The sequence below is a fragment of the Podarcis liolepis genome (assembly GCF_965112155.1).
Source record: "Podarcis liolepis genome assembly, chromosome: 8".
Taxonomy (NCBI): Eukaryota; Metazoa; Chordata; class Lepidosauria; order Squamata; family Lacertidae; genus Podarcis; species Podarcis liolepis.
In genome coordinates, this window is record NC_139560.1 from 40,679,513 (window position 1) to 40,701,001 (window position 21,489).

The 21,489-nt window shown below is 41.9% G+C and overlaps 1 long non-coding RNA gene across 1 annotated transcript in view; it reads left to right on the forward strand.

Annotated features, from left to right (window-relative positions):
* The first annotated feature begins 3,427 nt into the window (after positions 1-3,427).
* LOC310713707 overlaps positions 3,428-21,489 on the forward strand; it is a 32,026-nt gene continuing 13,964 nt past the window's right edge. Inside the window, exon 1 of the long non-coding RNA XR_014529416.1 lies at positions 3,428-3,590. This is a non-coding gene — a long non-coding RNA (uncharacterized lncRNA). The remainder of the gene's footprint in view (positions 3,591-21,489) is intronic.

Consider the following 21,489-nt stretch of genomic DNA (forward strand, 5'->3'; position numbering starts at 1 on the left):
GGGAATCCTGCCTGAAACCATGGAGAGTCACTACCAGTCAAAGTAGACAATACTGCACTAGATTTTACAGATACATGGTTTAGGATGATTTAGATTGCAAGTAGTCACCAAGCAGTGCAATACATGTCGATTTGGACTATCTGCCAGGATAATCAGAAATAAGAGCCAGTGTAGTATAATGAGTAGACAGTTGGACTGGAGGTTCAATTCCCCACTCTGCCTTGAAGCTCACTGGGTGGCCATGGACCAGTCACTCTCTCTGCCTAATCTAACTCATGGGTTGTTGTGAGGATAAAATGGGAGAAGGGAGAACTACATACTCTATACTGAACTCCTTGAATAAATTATGGAATAGAAAATCTATTTAATAATTGGTATCAAAATCTTCTTCACAGTAAAGATTTGATTCCACCATGCATTTGAATCCACCATACACAAGACTGCAAACATTAATGTACAATGGGGGGGGGTCATACTCCAAACGCACCCTTAAAAATATTCAGCTAAGAGGATGGTCTTCAGCTCCCAGGGTTGTTGATTCTGACTGAACATCCAATGTTCCCTAGCCACAGTCTTAGAATTCCTAACTTAGGCACTTGGCAAGCAATCTCATGTTTCATACATTTAGCATCAAGTAGTTCTCAGGCAATAGTTTCACGATGTAAGATGCTTTAGAAAAACCAGGCCATTAATTTTTGCAGCTAAATGTGGACTTTGGAAGCCAGCTTTAGATCCTTTATTTTGACAATCTGAACCCAAAGTTCACCCATCTCAGACTTCTCTGTGGTTTTTGGTATCTGCAGCTTTTATTGATTGTTGAACATTGATGGCTCTTGGCACTTGTTTGTTGATTAACTCATTCCTCAAGATGCTTAATTAGTAAAAGATCTACATTGTGGAAAACACTGTTTACACAGAGCAGTCAAAGCCCTCTCAATCAATTAGATATGCTTTCTGGTTTGTATTCTCCTCAGAATCAGTGCCTTTCTTTTTTCAGCCCAGAGGGCCAAGAATCTGTATTCTGGTCACCTCTCTGAAACCACAGGAGATCTTGTAAATGCCCTGACCCCTCACACTAGGGCCTGATATATCATGCGAGGACTGTTCAGAGGATCTGTAGAGGAATTTCTTCAGCACAGAGGGAGGCTGACCAGCAATGTGACCTTCCATAAAGACAATATGAAGCAGCTCCCATTGACAGACTGAAAAGACTTCCTCTAAAACTCATTTGTGGCACAGTCTGCTCTCCTAGAGCACTGCAGATTGATGTCCTTAAGTCTATGTTACTGATTATCCCAAGCAATTCATGCTGTGTTCTTTGTCTTATTTAATGAACAGAAACACCAAGGAGAGCTAGTAAGACATGTTTTACATCCCAAAATGTCTTGACAATGGGCGTAGACAATTGCTCTAAGGTTTGAAATGTTGCATTGTTTTTATTTTCATTCCGAGACCTTTCTGTCGAGAGTGGAGCAAAAGAGGAAAAAAGGACAGCATATTGGATTGGATCCAAACTGACGTTATTTGAACTTACCTTCCATTAACATCAATGGGCATTCAGTCCTGACTAACTATCCCAAATGGTTTCTATGGTAATTAAATGTAACCTACTTAGTCTAAGTTCACATGTAACAGCTTTGGAAAATGTGTAAGTGCACCTTGTTGCCCACGTTTCATTAGCTTTCCATATATTTGTAGTTCCTGTTATTTATCTATGTATTCATGTTCATGTGCAGGCACATGGTCCTATGTATGGACTTCCAGGCTTTTATGATCCAAAGTGGAAGAAAATATTTAAATACAAAACATAGTCACCTCTAGGACTACCTTTCCCCATATGAACCAACCTGCATGCTGTTATCATCATCTGAAGGAGCGTCTCCACCCCCATCGTTCAGCCCAGACACTGAGATCCAGCGCTGAGGGCCTTCTGGCGGTTCCCTCATTGCGAGAAGTAAGATCACAGGGAACCAGACAGAGGGCCTTCTCGGTAGTGGCGCCTGCCCTGTGGAACGCCCTCCCAGCAGATGTCAAGGCAATAAACAACTATTTTACTTTTAAAAGACAACTGAAGGCAGCCCTCTTTAGGGAAGTTTTTAATGTCTGATCCTGTACTGTTTTTAATATTTTAATATTCAGTTGGAAGCCGCCCAGAGTGGCTGGGAAACCCAGCCAGATGGGCGGGGTATAAATTATTATTATTATTATTATTATTATTATTATTATTATTATTATTATTATTATTATTATCTGAGGCCCTTCTTCATGTGCCTCCTCCACCAGAGGCCTAGAGGGTGGCAACACGAGAACAGGATTTTTCTGTGATGGCTCCCTGATTGTGGAATGCTTTCCCTAGGGAGGCTCGCCTGGCACCTTCATTACATATCTGTAGGTACCAGTTCAAAACATCTCTCTTCCATTTCTCTTGAACATTTTATGGCCTTTGAAATGTGTTTGTGGGAGTGGGGTTATTGGTCTGTTTTTGCTATTGTTTTATTATATAATTTGTGTTCTCATTGTGAACCAGTCTGTGATCATCATATGAAGAGCAGTATACCAATTTAAATAACAACAACAACACTAGCACATTAGCACATTAAGCTTTAGGTACATTTCAAAAAGTACTTAATTGCAGGATGTGTTTCCTTCCCGCTTCCATTACTAAATGGAACAATTTAGTAATGCAGAGCATCAACCAAGGTTTCATCACAGTGGCTTGGATGCTGCAGTTCTGCTCAGAGAGAAACGTGATACAGTGGTGTCATGTTATATAGAAAAGACCAAAGTGTGGTGAGCCACATTGCAAGATTTTTTTGTACTGTTTTACTGCACATGCCCCTTTGTGTAAAAATGTGATTTTGTTTTGCTGTTGAACCATCCATTAGGTATGCCTCTGCTTTTACCTATAAGATCACCAAATCTAATACCACTTCCTATACTTGAGATACCACCTATACTTCTGTGGGGAAAGAATGAAACCATCCAGGTTTGCCAAATTACTCCTACTCAATCCATCCATATGCATTTATGAAGCTGCATTTATGAAGCTGACCTAATTCAGCCACATGAAAGGACTGGAACATATGAGACTCCCTTATAATGCAGCAGCCCTCTTAGGTTATTCATGGCCCAGGACAAGATAGCTGGTGTGCTGCTGGGCAGGAGGTGGATGAGATAGGGAAGCACGGGGACTGTTCTCCAGGCAGCCAAGAGGGCAAGGAGGACAAGGAAGCAGGAAAGAGGGGCTGAACTTTACATCTTTATTTGAAGTCATTCGCAACTTCTTTGGCTGAGCCCGCAAGTCGTAAATATTAATGACAGATGTTTGAACAATTCTCACATTTAAAACCTGTTATTCACAAAGTCACAAATTACAGTTCAGGGGGAAGAATAAAGGTCAATGGTGCAACCAATCTGGGATGTGTGTTCTTCTAGTCCTAAGTATACATTTTGTGCTCACAGTTTGCAAGGTGCTGAAGTGAGTGGCAGCTCGTTTTACAAGAGCATGGCATATTGGGGCTAATGGTAGTGAGGTTCCCAGCTTTCCTGCTTCTCCGCTAGCATCTTCTTTGAGTCTGCAGAAAAACACTGTGAGTTTTCAGATATAAATTCTTAAGGGAGCCAGAGAGCTGCACCTTTCATGAATTAATCCAGGGTTCTTAAAATGCATGGTTCTGTTTAATGTGGAACATCTGACACTAGGGTTTGCATATCTCTTTGTTCACATGCAGAGTATTAAAGGGAAATGCTGTGTAATCAGTTTAATCAGGTCAGGGAGGGAATCAGGACACCCATTTACTGGCAAAATCCCAGACTCTGTGGGTACAGAGTTTGGAAATCCTATAAATGCATTTAGTTTTATATTGAATGACTTAATCCTGTTTGGCTGCCTATATGGGGACTTGAAGAATAGGCATGGCTTTACACCAAATCCCATTCTTCACCTGTTTTTTGCAAACTGTTTTTTTCTTAAACTTCAAAAGACAATTGCAGATGGTTGGCTGATGGTTAAGCTATGTTGCTGCTTTAACCAGATAAACTACCTATTAATTGATATTATGCTTCTGCAAAGGAGATGTCTAGCCACCCAGGATGAAATGTTGCACTTAGGAGAAGACATGAAAACTACACTTGAAATCAATGGGTGTATGCATGCAAAATTACAGGTGCAACTTTATGACAAATTAATATGGGAGATAGTACATTTCTTAGCTTGTTCTCTGTTTCTGCTCCTTTTAGTTCAGCCACTACTCAGTCAAATACATAGGCTGATAGCAGACATTTGTCTGAGTAACCTAAGCAACTGCTAGCCATCAACAAGCCTTACAAGTGGAGGTTTTTATCAGTCTGTATCTGTACTGGATTTGAAATTGTATATATATATATGAAAATGTTTATATGTGTCCTTTTTGTTGATGTTTTAAATTGCTTAATTACTTTGAAAAGTAATTATAAATGGAAATGAAATTCGCTATGCCAATTGTAAGCAGAGAAATTAGAGGCACCATTTTGCCAAATTTCTCCAGGGAGAGAAATTATTCAAAGGTTCTCATGAGTGGAGCTCACCATTAGCAGTGGCTGTAGCATAGCTTGCTTCATTTTAATTAGGTAGTTATATCATCCTTCAAAAGGCTTTCCCACAGCAGTTGGGGAATTAATCATATGCAACTACATATGGAGATCCTGTTGGTGCATTTATTTCATAAAATTTATACACTGCGTTTATATATATATAAAAACACAACCTCAACATGGTTTACAAAGAGAATAAAACAATAAAATTACCAGTAAAAACAATTAAAAACCACTATTTTAAAAATCAACAAATTGTTGTGAGAATAAAGAGGTATCAAAAACTGTGTACGCCATCCTGAGTTCCTTGGAGAGAGGAAGAATAGGCCAATAAGGAAGAGTTGCAGACCTGCTCTTCTAACATCAGAATTGCTACAACTCATCTGAATGGAATCAGCTATATTTATCATCAACCCATAGGTTGCACAAATTAATTGTGTTATACCATGGTACTATGTTCTAGATGTGCATGCCAAAGGAACAAAGCAGTTTACTAGGATTGTACATCGGATTTTGACAAATCCCAAATCCTGAACTAGCAATGTACCACATAGGGATTATGGGCTGATGAGATAGATCGATCGATCGATCGATCGATCGATCGATAGATAGATAGACATACAGTACACACACACACACACACACACACAGCTGCCCTTCTGGGAAACCACTGCATCTAAACTTCTGACATTTGGCAGAGCCTTCAGAAGGATCAACGTTGCCTAAAAATTTAATCCAATTCTGCTCAACAATTAAGAAGTTATAGATGTTTCTTTTTCTAAACAAAAAACAAAAAAACCCCACCAGCAGCACTCATATCTGGCAAGCTTTATCCATTCTGGAGAGGTACTATGTCTGCAAATTTTACCTACTTCTGTCATAAAGAAAATAAATTATAGCATGTTTTACATTTCCCAATAGTGAATGGAAAGAGGCAAAGTAGAGTTGGACAGAACCCAAGCTGTAAGCATATAGAAATAAAGAGGGGTCCCTTTACCTTTACCTTTTCTGTGTTGCTAACACTAAGTTGTCATCAAATGAAAAATCCCCAACAAAAGCTCTTAATATTCTTAACTACCTCTAAAAGTAGATCTCGGCATCTTGCTTTGAAACTTGCCCTTTAACTTTCAGTGCTAGCCTTAGACCCTTTTGTACCTAAACACACAGTCAAAATGGTGCCCATTTGCTCAGACCAGGGCCTAGATACAGGAAACTGGCATTACTTCTGGATTCTGCTGTTTGAAAAAACTGCTTCATTGTAAAACTGACTCTGATTACACAAAACTTCCTTTTAATAGTCTGCACGGGAAGAAAGAGATCTGCAGGCCCTGCTGTCAGATGTTCCACCAGATGTTCCTCTTGGCTAAACTTGCTGATATGCCCACTTCCATTTCTTGAAGGCCACATTTTAGCATAGCTAAAGATGGATTTGATGAAGTGGTAACAGATTTGGTCGATTCCAAATCTTAACTCCTTGCAGTAGATTTTTGAAACCAAAAGTTTAAATTCAGCATGTCTTGCCTTTCATTAAAATATCTCTCACCAAAACATTTAATAAAACAAAACTAGGATTTTACTGAATGGCTGATACCCATGGACATCTAATATCCCTTGTCCCTTCCATCCAAGGTGGCATTTCATGGGCTTGATTTGCCTGGAGGGAACTGTGGTGCAGGGATTTACTCTAGTAATTCTCACTCCCACACACAGGACAATCAAAACATGTAAGAAAGAAATTCAAAACAGCATGATCATCCCAATAACTGGAAAGGCATCTTGAAAATCTTAACTGTCCTTATGGCACAGAAGCCGTCAAGCGACTGCTCTTTGTTACAACAAGTATTGCTCAATAACCAAGCTCTGCACAAATTAACATACTTGGCAGAAATATCCTTGTTTTCTCATTTCATGGAAAGACACTGGCTCACTCCCCAAACTGGATTGGTAGGTAAAATAACAAAAGCACTGATCAGACTATTTTTTTTAAAATAAGAATGGCAATGTGTGTGTCTCTTGAGGTTCTCAGACAATGAGTAAAAAAAGTCCACATTTCTTAGCCTGTTATAGCATGTTGCCTGTTTGGCTGTTGATGTTAATTTAACTGAGGGGCATTCACATTTAGCCTTTCCTGCCTTTTCCCTTAACTTATTTTACTTGCTGTTTGAATGTACTCCCCTCTTCCACAGCAGCTCTTTTAATAATTATACATAAACTGTGATGCACAGTGTTAGAATTGTTGGACTGGAGAACATTCTGCCTAATTCCCTGCCAAAAAGGGGGTTCCTCAAAACATCAGCCCCTGCTTCCCAAGTTAACTTCACAAAATCCAGAATACAGTAGTATCACAAAGCCCAACTAATAAAGCAAATTTGGTACAGAACACCCAGGTTAACTTGTACCAGTGTCAGTGATGGGGAACTTGTGGCTCTCCAGAAGTTGCAACAATTCCCATCATCCACAACTAGTGGACAAGCTGGCTGGGGATGATGGGAGTTGGAGTCCAACAACATCTGGAATACCACATGTTCCCCACCCCTTCTAGGGGTTACCACATGTTCCCCACGCCTTCTAGGGATTCAAGCAATGTCTGTTTTTATGCTAAAGGGGAAGTGTGATGGCCTGGGAATTGGATTCAGAGGCTGAAACTGAGGAATCCAAGCCTGCACAGGAATCCCCGTCTCCAGAACCAACTGAGCCAGAGCTGGGGCATGAGCCTGAAGGGTCTTCACCTGTGCTGGATCCTCAGGTGCAGGCATCAGCTGAGTCTGCTCTGGCTCCTGAGGGGATGGAGGACCCATTGCCTGCAGGTGCTCCACCCTCAGCCGCGTCAGAGGAAGCTGAGGTTGCCTCTGGGTCTGGTCACTCTCCAGCCTCTCCTGAGCTGCAGAGGCTCAGGGCAGAGAGGCAGAGGAAACTAAGTTCCCGCAGGAGGAGTGCTCGCCTCCAGGCCAGGAGAGGCCAGTCACCTGTGGACCGGGGCCGCCCTATGCCTCAGGGCAGATAAAAGCCAGCCAACCACAGTCCCAATTTGCGGGAGCAACATCATTGGTAGCCTGTTCCTGCCTGCACCCTGTCCTGCCTCTCTGCCGGAGCTCCTGAACTCACCTGACTCCCTGCCTTGGACCCAGCTTCGGCTTTGACGGACTGCCTCCATATTGCACCCTCGACCCCGGACTGGACTCGGACCTCACCTCTCGGTTAGCCCCTGGGACCAGCACAGGAAGCAAATGATCTATTTGTCTCACCTGGGCAAAATTCCTTTCTAGCATCACACATGGCAATCAACAGACATAAAGCAAAACCTCATTTCCATCTGATATTCCATGTCAATATCGAGTTCGAGCCCCACATTGGACAAAAGATTCCTGCACTGCAGGGGGTTAGACTAGATGACCCTGGTGATCTCTTCCAACTCTACAATTCTATGATTCTTTGATTTCAGTGTTGGCTCCTTGAAAGCTGGTGGCAGTGAGGATTTCTTGCCCAGGGCCCTCTCAAAACATAGTGTAGCACCCTGCTTGTGGTTAACGCTTAGCTGGAATGAAATATTCAACGCAGCAACAGAGAAATTAAAAAAATAATTTATTTGTCAGACAAATAAATAAGAGGCACAGTGGTATATGGTTACCAAGCTCTGGCCTGGCCTCCTGCCATTATGGCCAGCACTTATATTCCCTTAATCCACCCCCCTTTGTTCCTCCTGTGGCTGCCTCTGTTCAATCAGCCTGCTCGAATTTCCTATTGGCTGATTGCTATAACCAATCACAAAAATACACTCATATCCTCCTGTCCTTATATGGAACACAAAGAGCTATATATTGTTACATCTATAAATGACAAATAAGTATTAATATATCTTACATGCGTCTCAACAAGGAATCTTAATTACCAGCTCACCTCTTGCCCTCCTTGCCCTATTGCCTTCTAAAACAAATGGTTAATCTTAAATTTTTATCTTGAACAGATGTCAGAGACCTCGGGTTCATATTCTCATGCATCATCAATGAAATATCTCCTTTTAGAGGTCTTTAAACAAAGGTCTGACAGCCATTTGTCATAAGTGCTCGATTGGCGTCTTCTTGTCTGACAGGGGGCTGGGCTCAATGGCCCCTGTGGTCTATTCCAACTCTAGGACTCTATGATTCTATGAAATAAGAATTTAACATTTCTTTCTTTCTAGATCCTTTGCATAATTACATTTAAGCCAGGATATTTCATACATTATCATAGATAGCTTTTTAGAAGGATAAACTTCCTAAAAGTAACAAGGAAGGAACAGTTTACAGCCTCAAAATAAAATAGGGAAAAAAGCCTCTTCCCCTGTTCACACTTCCCCCCCTTCTCCAGCCGGTTTGTTTTCCATGTGCTCTTGGCCTTTTGACCTTAGGCTCAAGTTTAAGGCACATGGTTTTATTTTACTGTTTACCAAACTCTTAATTATGTAGGGTCTGTGTAACCTTGGTCTTCAGCCTGTAATTCCAGCTTTTACGACTTTGAGAATTGTTTTCTGCTATCAATCAAAGGGGGGGGCCCTTGTCTAGGAGGAAAAACATTGCCAAGGCTCTCTGAACAGCTGGTCTGCCTGGCATGAAACTTTTGAAAGTCTAAGCCCATTTACCTGATCAAGATATAAGCCAATATATGCCTTGATTAAAAATGCAGTCTATATTCAGATGCCACAATCCCCCCTTTCAAGCTCAAGGACCTTGCTACCAAGCGTCCTTGATAGCTTGATCTTCCTGAGTTAAAGCTCTGTATAGGGCCATGATATGAGGTAGAGTTTCATTTGAAACCATCTTGCTAATTGTACTTCTAAAACATGAAATGATACATGGCATCATACATAAAACCATCACTACTGTCAAGAAAAACAAGCAAGACAATAATATCCCTTTGACATGTGCTATACTCTCCATCTTTGTGGCCAACACACGGATTGCCTCACCATTATCAGAAATGTTAAAGCAACAGGCATTCCCTGTCAAGTTCAAGACTCCACATAGGCCTCCCTGTTTGGCAAGTACATAATCCATTCCCATTTTTCAGCTGCAAAATGGTGGCTCTACTTTCATCCAACTGTTGTGCAATAAGTCTCAAACTCTGGGCCGTTGCATTGGTTACAAGTTCCACTACTGCTTGCAATCGAATTATTCTGTTTAGATTATAAATAGGATCCAGTGCCCCTTGTATGAGCTCACCAGGATTCCAGGAGGCAGGATCATAATAGGCTATAATGCGCTCTGGTGGCCAATCATCAGTATCGCTCCAACTTTGGGTACTTCCTCCTGCTATATGAGAAATATACTAGTGGGCAAAATCCACATTGGTGGTAATACCCATCCCAGGAAACAAGTCCCACTCCATTTGGAAGGGAGTTTCTTGTATGCCCATTCTTCACATATCCACCACAACCATCGGGTCTGAGGTTTTTGGTATGTGGAGTGCATAAGGCGAAATATCACAAGAGGTATAGAGTTCACAGTGCAGTATGTTAGATTGCCTTTCTTCTGTCACAGTTATGTTCCATACCACTTTCCATGCATGAATAAAAGGAAGTGCACAGGGCAAGGTATTCCGAGTTCGATAGGTAGTACCGTGTGCCCAAGTATTCTTAATATTATCCCAAGTATAGTGACAATGAGAAGAGCCTATCATGGGAGAATCAGCTGCATCTGATGATTTATGTACACAGAATTCCCCTTGTACAGGTATAACTCGTAATGGTTTAGTTGAGTTCCATCCGGGGAAATTCTGTACTTCTGTTTGGTGTAGCATTTCGCTTACCATACCAATGGCATTTAATGGTATTGGTAATAAGGGCATACCTCCCTCTGAATCATCTGGCCCAAGAGAGCAAACAAGGCAATTGGTCCTATTTGCAACACTGGCTACCATTTCAGCTAAACCTACCCACATATTGTGGTCATAGCGGAATCCATATTTAGCAAATTTGGTAAGATTCAAGGACCCTTCCCCTTCCCAAGGGATCAGGATTAATAATAAAATCATGTTGATGTCTAGCATATGCATTCCTTCCACAAAAGATTACCTTATTGTGATAGCATAAATATTAGTCCCAATATAATTCCCCCAGTGACAGGAATGGGGAACCACCAAGACCAAAACATATATCCCAAGGATCCCCAATGTGTAATATCTCTGATAATTGTTCCACAAGGGGGCAGTCAATCAATTGTATAAGAGAATCTTCCCTTTCACAGCCGCTGGTTCAGACGCTCCTCAAGCTTCAGGCGTGCGCAGGTCAGCCAGCTTCCAGGTTTGTGGCTGCAGCAGGCCGGTCGTCTAATGTTGCCCGTGACCTAGCCCGTTCCCCGTAGGGCTAGGTACAGGGGTTTTTGGAGAGAGTCAGTTTTAAAGGATTAGAGGGGTCACCTTTGCACGTCCAACTGCCTTCGGACTTCTTCAAACGGGAGTGATGAATCCAGGGGGTCACCTCAGCTACCTTCACCGCTGTTGGAGTAGAGAGCAAGACGGTGTAAGGTCCACGCCACTTAGGTGCAAGTGGATCACGTTTCCACTCTTTCACCCATATGCTATGCCAGCCTGGAGCTGATGAATCGGCACGGCAATGCTGCACGGCGTGCGCTCGAGGGCCCACCTGTTAAGATAAAAAACAAAACAAAACAAACAAACACGGGAGAGAGACAAAAACACGGGAGAGAGATTGCACTTGTCCCTGTGTCACATGTTCTCCTATTTGTTTGAGGTCAGTTGGAATATCCTGAACAAAGGAGGGCGGCCTCCCATACAGGAGCTCAAAAGGTGACAACTTAAGTCTTTTTGTGGGTGTGCACCGAACACGAAACAGTGTTATGGGTAACACGTCTACCCTCCTGAGACTTTAGACATATTAGTGGGCTTCTGGCATGCCCTGCAGATACCTTGCACAAGCGTCTGGCGATAGGTGGTAAGCCTGGCCAGGTGAATTGCATTGTTTGGATCCCAATTAGGATCTTCCAAGGGAAAGTTGTCCTGGAGATGACGGTCAATATTATAAATATTTCCCACTCTGGCCTGCTCACGCAAATATATCTGTGCCTTTTCAATTATGTCTCTCCTTTCCTCAGTGGTGAAGAGAGTATTCAGGAGCTGGCGACAACCTGTCCAAGTAGGACTATGAGTATTTACTATTGAAGTTCACCAAGTCCATCATAGCCTGAGGTTTTTCTGCGAAAGATGGGGTGTTTTCCAATTCATCAGATCCGTAGTTGTGAATGGAATATACTGGAGGGGCTACTACGTGACCTTTTTCTTCGCTTTGCTCTAGGGACCTCAAATCATAGGGGATGGTATTTGTCCCAAGGCGTTCTTTTAGCAGCTTTATACGCCCGGCTGTATTGCTTGCTGACCGATTAAGGTCTCCCTGTAACTTCTGTAATAATTCTCTAGGACTTGGATGTACAGGGGTTTGGGGTGGGCAATTAGTTGTTCCACTAAAGGAGACTGTAGATGGAGTTCTACTGGGACTCACAGGTGGAATAACCACTTCTGCTTGGGCTTCATTATAGGACTCCAATGCCTCCTGAAGATATTTTTCATAATCTATCAAGGAATCAAGTTCTGTGACTCCACCCCCATTATTCATTCCACTTTCTTGCCTTGGGGTTACAACTGGTGGAGGGTTTGGATTAGGCTCCCTTCGATGTGGAGCATAGGGTGGAAGCACCTCTTCCTCTGGTCCCTCAAAAATAGGTTTGAGTTTATTTGGCAAGATTCCTTTCCTAGCTTCGGCTTTTACAGCCAATAATTTGCATCGTTGGACTTTGCATTCCCTTATCCATGGAGGATTTTTATTTAATGTGCTCAGCCAAGAATCTATATATGAAAATTGTTCTGGGCACCCTCCAGTTTCTTTGGTGATGTTAGACCAAAGTTTGCTTACTAAATTTATATCAAAGGTTCCTTGAGATGGCCATCCAATATTTTGTTTTGGCCATTCTAGTTCACATAACGTTCTCAAGCGTTCTGGCGTCATTTTGACTCCATATGCCCCTGAGAAGGCTTTCTTAAAATTATTTAACATACATTCAAAAGGTGTATTTCCCCCCTTTGAACCCCCAACTCCCATTGTATGGCCCTGTGAAGTATCCACTCAGTCACTCACACACACACCTTACTGGGAAACGAAGTAGTACTCACTCCACACTTAGGTCAGCTACACATTGTACTTTCTCACACATGCAATGCGCCAGATACTTCACCACACACTACCTCCCATTCTTCCCTTTTCCCTACACCAGATCACCATCTGATGTACCCAGCCACCTAGCGTACTCAGTTCCCCTTTACTGAGACGCAGAAGTTTGATCAGGACTTCTCTTCCTCCCAATTAATTGGAGGGCCAAAACCCCTTAGTGCACTTACCCTTAGCTGGTTCCCTGTTTATTTCTCTGGTCCCCCCCGGTCCGTCGCCGTCAGTGGGCAGGGTATCAGACAGACGAGACTGCTGCGTTCCCCTGGAAAAATTTTTCCAGTGCGCGCTGGGTAGGCACAGTTGTCCTCTCTCTTGTACCCCGCTCAGTGAGGCGAAGGGGCTGCGTTCCAGCAGACCACTTATCCGAGTCGCAGGCACCATAAAATGTAGCACCCTGCTTGTGGTTAACGCTTAGCTGGAATGAAATATTCAACGCAGCAACAGAGAAATTAAAAAAATAATTTATTTGTCAGACAAATAAATAAGAGGCACAGTGGTATATGGTTACCAAGCTCTGGCCTGGCCTCCTGCCATTATGGCCAGCACTTATATTCCCTTAATCCACCCCCCTTTGTTCCTCCTGTGGCTGCCTCTGTTCAATCAGCCTGCTCGAATTTCCTATTGGCTGATTGCTATAACCAATCACAAAAATACACTCATATCCTCCTGTCCTTATATGGAACACAAAGAGCTATATATTGTTACATCTATAAATGACAAATAAGTATTAATATATCTTACATGCGTCTCAACAAGGAATCTTAATTACCAGCTCACCTCTTGCCCTCCTTGCCCTATTGCCTTCTAAAACAAATGGTTAATCTTAAATTTTTATCTTGAACAGATGTCAGAGACCTCGGGTTCATATTCTCATGCATCATCAATGAAATATCTCCTTTTAGAGGTCTTTAAACAAAGGTCTGACAGCCATTTGTCATAAGTGCTCGATTGGCGTCTTCTTGTCTGACAGGGGGCTGGGCTCAATGGCCCCTGTGGTCTATTCCAACTCTAGGACTCTATGATTCTATGAAATAAGAATTTAACATTTCTTTCTTTCTAGATCCTTTGCATAATTACATTTAAGCCAGGATATTTCATACATTATCATAGATAGCTTTTTAGAAGGATAAACTTCCTAAAAGTAACAAGGAAGGAACAGTTTACAGCCTCAAAATAAAATAGGGAAAAAAGCCTCTTCCCCTGTTCACACTTCCCCCCCTTCTCCAGCCGGTTTGTTTTCCATGTGCTCTTGGCCTTTTGACCTTAGGCTCAAGTTTAAGGCACATGGTTTTATTTTACTGTTTACCAAACTCTTAATTATGTAGGGTCTGTGTAACCTTGGTCTTCAGCCTGTAATTCCAGCTTTTACGACTTTGAGAATTGTTTTCTGCTATCAATCAAAGGGGGGGGCCCTTGTCTAGGAGGAAAAACATTGCCAAGGCTCTCTGAACAGCTGGTCTGCCTGGCATGAAACTTTTGAAAGTCTAAGCCCATTTACCTGATCAAGATATAAGCCAATATATGCCTTGATTAAAAATGCAGTCTATATTCAGATGCCACAATAGCACTGAATAATAGGGTCAATGGAAAAGGGGCTTGAAGAATAGCAAGATAATGAAACAAGGCCAACAGAGTGCTTTTAATTGGCCATGCAATAGTCATTAAGCTTGCAGTCGCCTTTTCAAAGTTGCCAGTGAAGATTGCATAATAGAGCTAGCATTGGTCATCCAGTTCTTCATCTTCCTTTTCGAAAAAGGAAGGAAGAAAAGATGCATTTTATATTTACTGCAATATTTAGCACATTAAGTGCTGCAATTACAATTGCATTTGTATTTGACAGTAAATGCTACTTTAAAATAGTGTTACAGAAATTATTTAGTACAGTGTGTTGATGTGACAGTTTTTAACGTTCTCTATTAAATCATTGTTTTACATTTTTCTTTCAGAGTGCATTTTTGGGGGTGGGGAGGAATAGAAACCCAGAAAATTATTTCAGGCACATTTAGGAAGGCAAAATTAGAGGATAGTGCATGCCCATACACAGTAGGCAGAGAGAAGTGACAGGGGGTTCATCCATATACTCTTTTTGCCCTGTGCTTTCTAGGCCCAGGTCCACACTTTAAAGCTCCATGTCCAAGTTCTTTTTTTCACCCTGCTGTTTCCCCCCGGAAAACACACTCTTTAACACTGAATTGGTAGGAACAGCAATTAGGATTTTCTGCAGTTTGCTCTGATTCACCAGTGAAGAGCAGTATGTGGAGCTTTAAAGCACAGACCCCTGTGTCTAGAAAGCACAGGACAAAAGGTGAGTGTGCATGAGCCCTTACACAAATGCCCTTGCAGTCTGTTTCACTGGGCCAATTCACTGCTGGAACAAGCATCAGGATGGCATGCTTCCTCCTGGCACTCCTTATGCCACTCACACTCATACTACCTTCTCAATCTAAGCACTCAGTTACATCCTCATCCTCATCCTCTCTCACCTCATAATTTACCTTTTCATCCAGGCAAAAAAACCGAACCTGATTTTCAGATGCCCTCCAAACAGCCTGCAAACTAGCTTCACACGGTTTGAGCTAAAGGTTTGAGCTAAAGCTGAGCGTACACAGGAAGGAAAGAATACATAAGCACATGACTCGTTCACACAGTGCCAACCTGTAGTTTGGCATTACAGCTGAATCAAGTGGCAGTGTCTGGACCTCTGCTTTCCCAGGTTCATTCTGAGAACTGTAAGAAAAGCAGGGAATTGACTCAAGCCAAGTAAAACTAAAGCAAAAAAAAAAAAAAAACACAACCCACTATGGAACAACACAGAAAACAGCTCCCCAACAATCACACAGTTAAGCTGTGGCTGGGGTCAGCCTGACCTAAGTGGCTACAGCAGTTGCTCAAGAATGGGGATAAGACCCAGCAGCTTAAAAAAGAAAGCGATGTAAATCCTCATCTCCCAAGAATGGGTAAGCAGAGCATTCACTCTCATTAGGATATTTCTTCTTTAAATAAACCCTATGAATAAGTGCTAGAAACCCAGCACTTTATATATATATATAAAAACCTTTTGCTTTAGCTTTCCATTCCAGCTCATTCTTTGTGATGAAGAGGTCCGAGCATTACTCTGAGTGGGAAAAGATCAGGCTGCTGGAAAGGGACAAGAAAGGGAATGTGGTTTCCTGAAAAGTTTCCAGAAACGACATGGGAAAATAACTCTTGAAAGCGATGTGGAACTGGAAACACTTCCTTTTGGAGCAGCATTTCCACAGTGTTGTTTTGTTGGGCCAAAAGTAATAACAGTTCTGCTATTATTGTTGCAAATAGAGTGAGCACGGAGGGGGAGAAGTAATTCATGCAACAAGCAGCTATAATTTCTGGGGCTACAGGCCATGTCTACAATGCTGAGGCATGGTATTCATGTGGTTTCTTTAACCTGCAACTCTGCATTTAAAAAAAGATGGGGGGGGCGGTTTCTTCACATCCCACCAAAAGCTGTCAGAAGCTGTGTTTCCAGGAATGCTTTGGGCAGCAAGAATCTTAGCATAAAAACATGTCTTCATTCTTTTGTTTTTATGTCTACATATCTCCCATTTTCAGGCTTGTATGGAGCACGTTGACTCAGTTTTTTCTGCACTGTTCCCTTTAATGCAGCAACAGCCTACTGTGAGCCAGTTACCATGCAATCTTGTACGTTGAGTTCAATGGGATTTACTCCCATGAAAGCAAAGAAATGCTTGCAGCCTTAGCTGAGGAATCTATGTGGCCTAAAAACATAACATGAACTGGTTGCTGTTACAGCTTCCACAGGAGAATCTTAAGAATCTGTTTTCTCTTCTAAACAAGACCAGAGTTTTACAGCAATCATGGCTGCAGAGAACTGGGAAATGAGTGGTGTATTTTTGGAAAGCACAAAAGGCTCTGGGGAATCCTGGGATGAGAGGAAGGAACTTCCAGCACAGTTCTCACACACACACACACACACACACACACACACACACACACACACACCCTTCTGTACCCAATCTCTGACATAAACAAGGAAAACACTGAAAGTAGATCAGCTGCAGTGCATGCAAAACTAACATATTTATTGTGGCATAAGCTTCCAGGGACTCAAGCAAAGCTTATGCCAGAATAAATTTGTTTGTCTTTAAGGTGCCACAAGACACTGTTGATTTTGCTGCAACAGACTAACACAGCTACTCCTCTGGAAGTACACGAAAGGTAAATATTATGATTATCAGCCTAATAAACTGCTCAGTTTCACTGATTCCTATCAGTCTATTCCCAGAACAGGGGAGAGCTGAGTTCTCCAGATGTCCCTATCATTTGAAGCTGGTCTGTGCTACCAGCACATTGGTGGCACCCTGGCTATGGAATTCCCTCTTCCAACATGTGCACTTGATGTATTATTTATGATCATGTACACACCAGGTGAAGTCTACCATGTTCTTTCATGCTTATTAATATTTGAGACATCTTTTAATTGCTTTTAGTCAGTGAGGGGCTGAGACATCCATGCCCATTAGAGCAACTGCCTGCATGCTGAGTAGCAACTCTGTCCATCTGCAGTCCCAAGGAGTGTGGCTCAGCAAGCCAGAAGCCTAGGGCAGGGTCAAAGGGCATTGCCAGTTCGGTGCCCATTTGAGGAAAACACAGCAGTTTTGGGATTCCCTCTTAGAAGAACAAACTCTATTAGTTAGTAGAACTGTCCTGCAAATTTACCATCAATTAAACCATATAGAAGATAAGCTTGAGAGTTTGGTTGTTTGGCCAAAACCATCTGAAGAAATCACAGAAACAAGTGCATCAATATGATAAATGAAAATCATTTGGGATGGAAGGGGGAACTGAAAATATAAAAAGATCAGTCTATGAAGCTGTATGAATTTGGAAAACCTAAACAGCTGGGTCAGTTAACTAAAAGTCCCCTAAGTGGTTTAGTATTGCAGCCTTCTAAATTGGCTTTGGCCTTTCTTCCTTACAAGAGGAATGTCCCTTACTGGGACTCAAGGAAGCTGGCAATTGACCATGTAAGCTACCTTCTTGGGATACCCAAAAGTAGAACAGATCTCGCTGAAAGGAGTTTGCAGGGTAGAGCTTGGGTAAAGAGATCCTATTTAACTTTTAAAAACAACAAAGCTTCCAGCTTTAATCCCTGGGGGAGGGGAACATGTATTATGTAAATATGGGGTGGTTCCATCTCAAGTATTTTATGGCAATATAAAGAAACCTTTGTTAAATGTTGGGAAGTGCATTCCTTTTGGGAGCCAGCCTTCAGAAAGCCAGAGTTAAACCACCTGTACAGGAAGAGCGTGATCCTCCAGAGGATGTAATCAACTGGGATATTCCAGCTGTTGTTACACCAATTTGGTGCTCTTTAAAGCCCATTGTAGTGTCCATTTTACAGCATGATAAGGCTGAAAAGCATACCGCTTCACTTACTGGTTATCCTATGGAAACTCTGGAGGAAGAGCTTTTGATTTCTTACTTGGACCTTCCATACAATGAGCAAAGGGCTATTTTGTATGGATTATTTGGTTAGGTCCTGCTGCTGGGCTTTCCATGGGTGTATGGTTGGCCACTGTGATAACAGGACACTGTACTAGATATGCCGCTGGCCTGATCCAGTAGCGTTATTCTTATATTCTTACGTCTGCTCAGAAGAAAGCCCCACAGGGTTCAATGAGACTTACGCCCAAGTTAGTGTATATAGAATACAGACTATTATGTGCTTTGCGGAGTACAACTCTAAGGTTCCCATGCTCTGCTGTCTCTCCTCTCCATTTGGCTTTTCTCACAGTGATTTACAACAGGAGAAATTACCTCACGCTAGCATGCAATCAAAGAATTTAGGAGATAGGAATAGAGTTTAAAACAACAGCCAATATACTCTGTGACAATGATATAGTCTTTCTTTCTTTCTCTTCCTTCCTTCCTTGTTTTTAAAGTATTTTAATTCATAACTCTTAAACTTGATGTTAATTTCATTCTTATTATTTTTTGTGTGAACAGAGTTTGTCTTTGCCTTTCTACTATTCTACTGACCTTTGGGGAGGCTTTGTGAGTGGTCTCCCATGGCTCAGATGCATGGCTCATATCCGCCAGAAGCATTCAGCATTGCAGGCCTAATTCTGTAGGACGTCTGTGAGCCAAATGTCCAGTGGGGGGCGGGGAGATTCCAAGGGCTCCAAAATGGCACATGGGATCTCTTGCTGCTTCCATGCTACCCCACTCAACAGCTGTTGGGTGGGAAGTTGTATGTACTGCAGCAGGCTCCCAACTTAACACACATTTCTCTTCTGCTCACAGGGGCCTGGAATGTAAGCCCCACATAAGTGGAGAGTTGCCTGTATTCTAGAACATGGGTTTAGAGGGGCACGTGTAAAGATAAATAGTGTTACAAAGGTTTTGTTCCATCCCCAATCTCTGCCAAGTGGTAGCAAGATTCCAGGCACTTACCCAGGGTTGTGTTTCTGTAGGAAATCAAGACGCAGTGCAGACTGTTGTGTCTAAGAAATATAGTTTATCCTACACATATTTACACTGGAAGCTTTCAATGGATGGAGTGCAGAGTTTACAGCATTCACATCTCAAGAGGGGCTTGTTCCCCTCAGGAGTGCAGCATCAGATTCCCAGACATTTCCGTGTCTCTGTCCCCCTGCCTGCCTGCCTGCCAGCCCACCTGGATGGTTCTGCCCCTGCATCAAGTTCCACCAACTTCTTCCTTCTTGTTCCCAGAAAGCCCTTTGCCAAACAACTCCTCCCCTTCTGTCTGCTATCCCAAGCCTAGTACTAAAAGGTGACAATTTTTCTGTAACCTACATCATCGCTCAGCATAACCTTGGCAACCGTCTGTTGCCAAGGGACCCAAGGACTTCTCTGTGATGAGCCATCAACATCTTTTGTCATGCTTAATGGCCTCAATCCCAAGTGCCGCCCTGGTCTGAAAAGGAAACTTAGCCTGTACTTTTTTCCACTGGTCTGGCATCTTCCCTTTAATACTCCAGATGTCATCAAAATTCTGCCATTTTACTAATTTCTAACTTTCCCTAACTCTAGATTTGCAACAACATAGTGGGTGCTGGAAAACACTGCATTCTGAAAAACTTTGATGAAACAATAAATAATTCAATAGGATAAGGGTGCCAGTTATCCAGTGAGTTCTCTGCTCTGTCAGAACTGTGACAAAGAACAGCAGTGTTTTCAGGTCCATTTGAAAGAAGAGTTACCATTTTTACAATAACTATTCACCCTCTTCTACAGTCCCCCAAATAGGAGATGGTGGCAAGGCACCTGATTGGTTGTCCCTTCCATTATTCAGTAAAAGGTCCTCTTTCCCTACAGCTATGAAAGCAGCAATAAAAGATTTAAGGGACAGATCGGCATGAAATTGACATCCTGAATGGTCAGTCAGATTTAGAAGACTTGGCAGCTATTCCACAGAATCAGACAGAACCAAATGTTGTTAGCCATAAATAGCCAAATGCCACTCATACCTCTTCTCCCTAGCTTGCATAACCATTGTAGTTCTGATCATATCTTTAACCATGCTTTAAAAAGTAATCTAAGAGACCAGTTCATACACTGGCTGGAGGAAAGAAACCCTTGGAATGTCACTCTTCAATAACTGCTAAAATGCATATTGAAGCAGCTGACTGGTAGCTAATTATAGCTGCTGTAAAATTAACATAACAGACTTTGATCTTTTCTTTACATATTTTCACATTCAAAGTGTTGCCCATAACCCTGCTTTAGTCTAACGCTGCAACACCTTCTTTCTAAGTTAAGCATAGCCAGTCATACACAGTCAGAGCTCAAGGAGGAATCAAAATGAAAAAGTCACAGTTAGGTGTGAAGTGGCTTTTCCACTTAAATAACTGGAGCCCAGATTAAACACATTCATTTGGAGGTGAAAAAATACCTTCAGAGTTCTTTGGAAACTTATTTCCAATAAAATGAGAGCTTCATCCTTAGACTGCTTGCTCTTGAGTAATCTCATTAATCACATCTCGGTTCAAATTGGCAAAGAGAGTCATGATTGCTATGTGAAAAGTCTATCCAAAGCAGCTTGCAACAATAAAAGCTGCATTTATATTACAAGATAGTACAAAACACACACAAAATAATAAAACCCATTCAAATCCTTTATACCATAATCCACTCTAGTAAATAGACGGCGCCTACTCAAGGAAAGGCCAATCAAAACCAGAACATCTTTGGAACTTTTCAAAAATCATGAAGAGTAACAGATTGCTACTGGAACAGAGTTCCAAAGCCATGGGACTACCACAGAGAAGGCCCTGTCTCTGGTGGTCACTAATCTAGGCAAAATACACTAGAGACGGAGGAGAAATTCAACTCAGTTTGCATTTATAGCTGAACCTACCTAATTCATACTTTTTGAAACAGTTTGTAAACCAAAACACAAACATCCTTCAAAATGTACACTTCCTTGCATCTAACAGTGCAATTCTCTGGCCAAGTAATGTATACAAAAAATGCACATACTAGGATAAAGTGTGCATAAAACCACATATATTAGTGGAAATAGCATGCTTGAGAAAGCATTATATAATGGGAAATTGCTTTGCAAAAAATGCGTAATATGCAAAGTTTCATAAAAGACTCTCTAGTTGGAGAAATTCACACTAATAAACATTATTTGGCTGAAAGACAATTTTAACCATTATTCAGTGCAATTCAGCCAA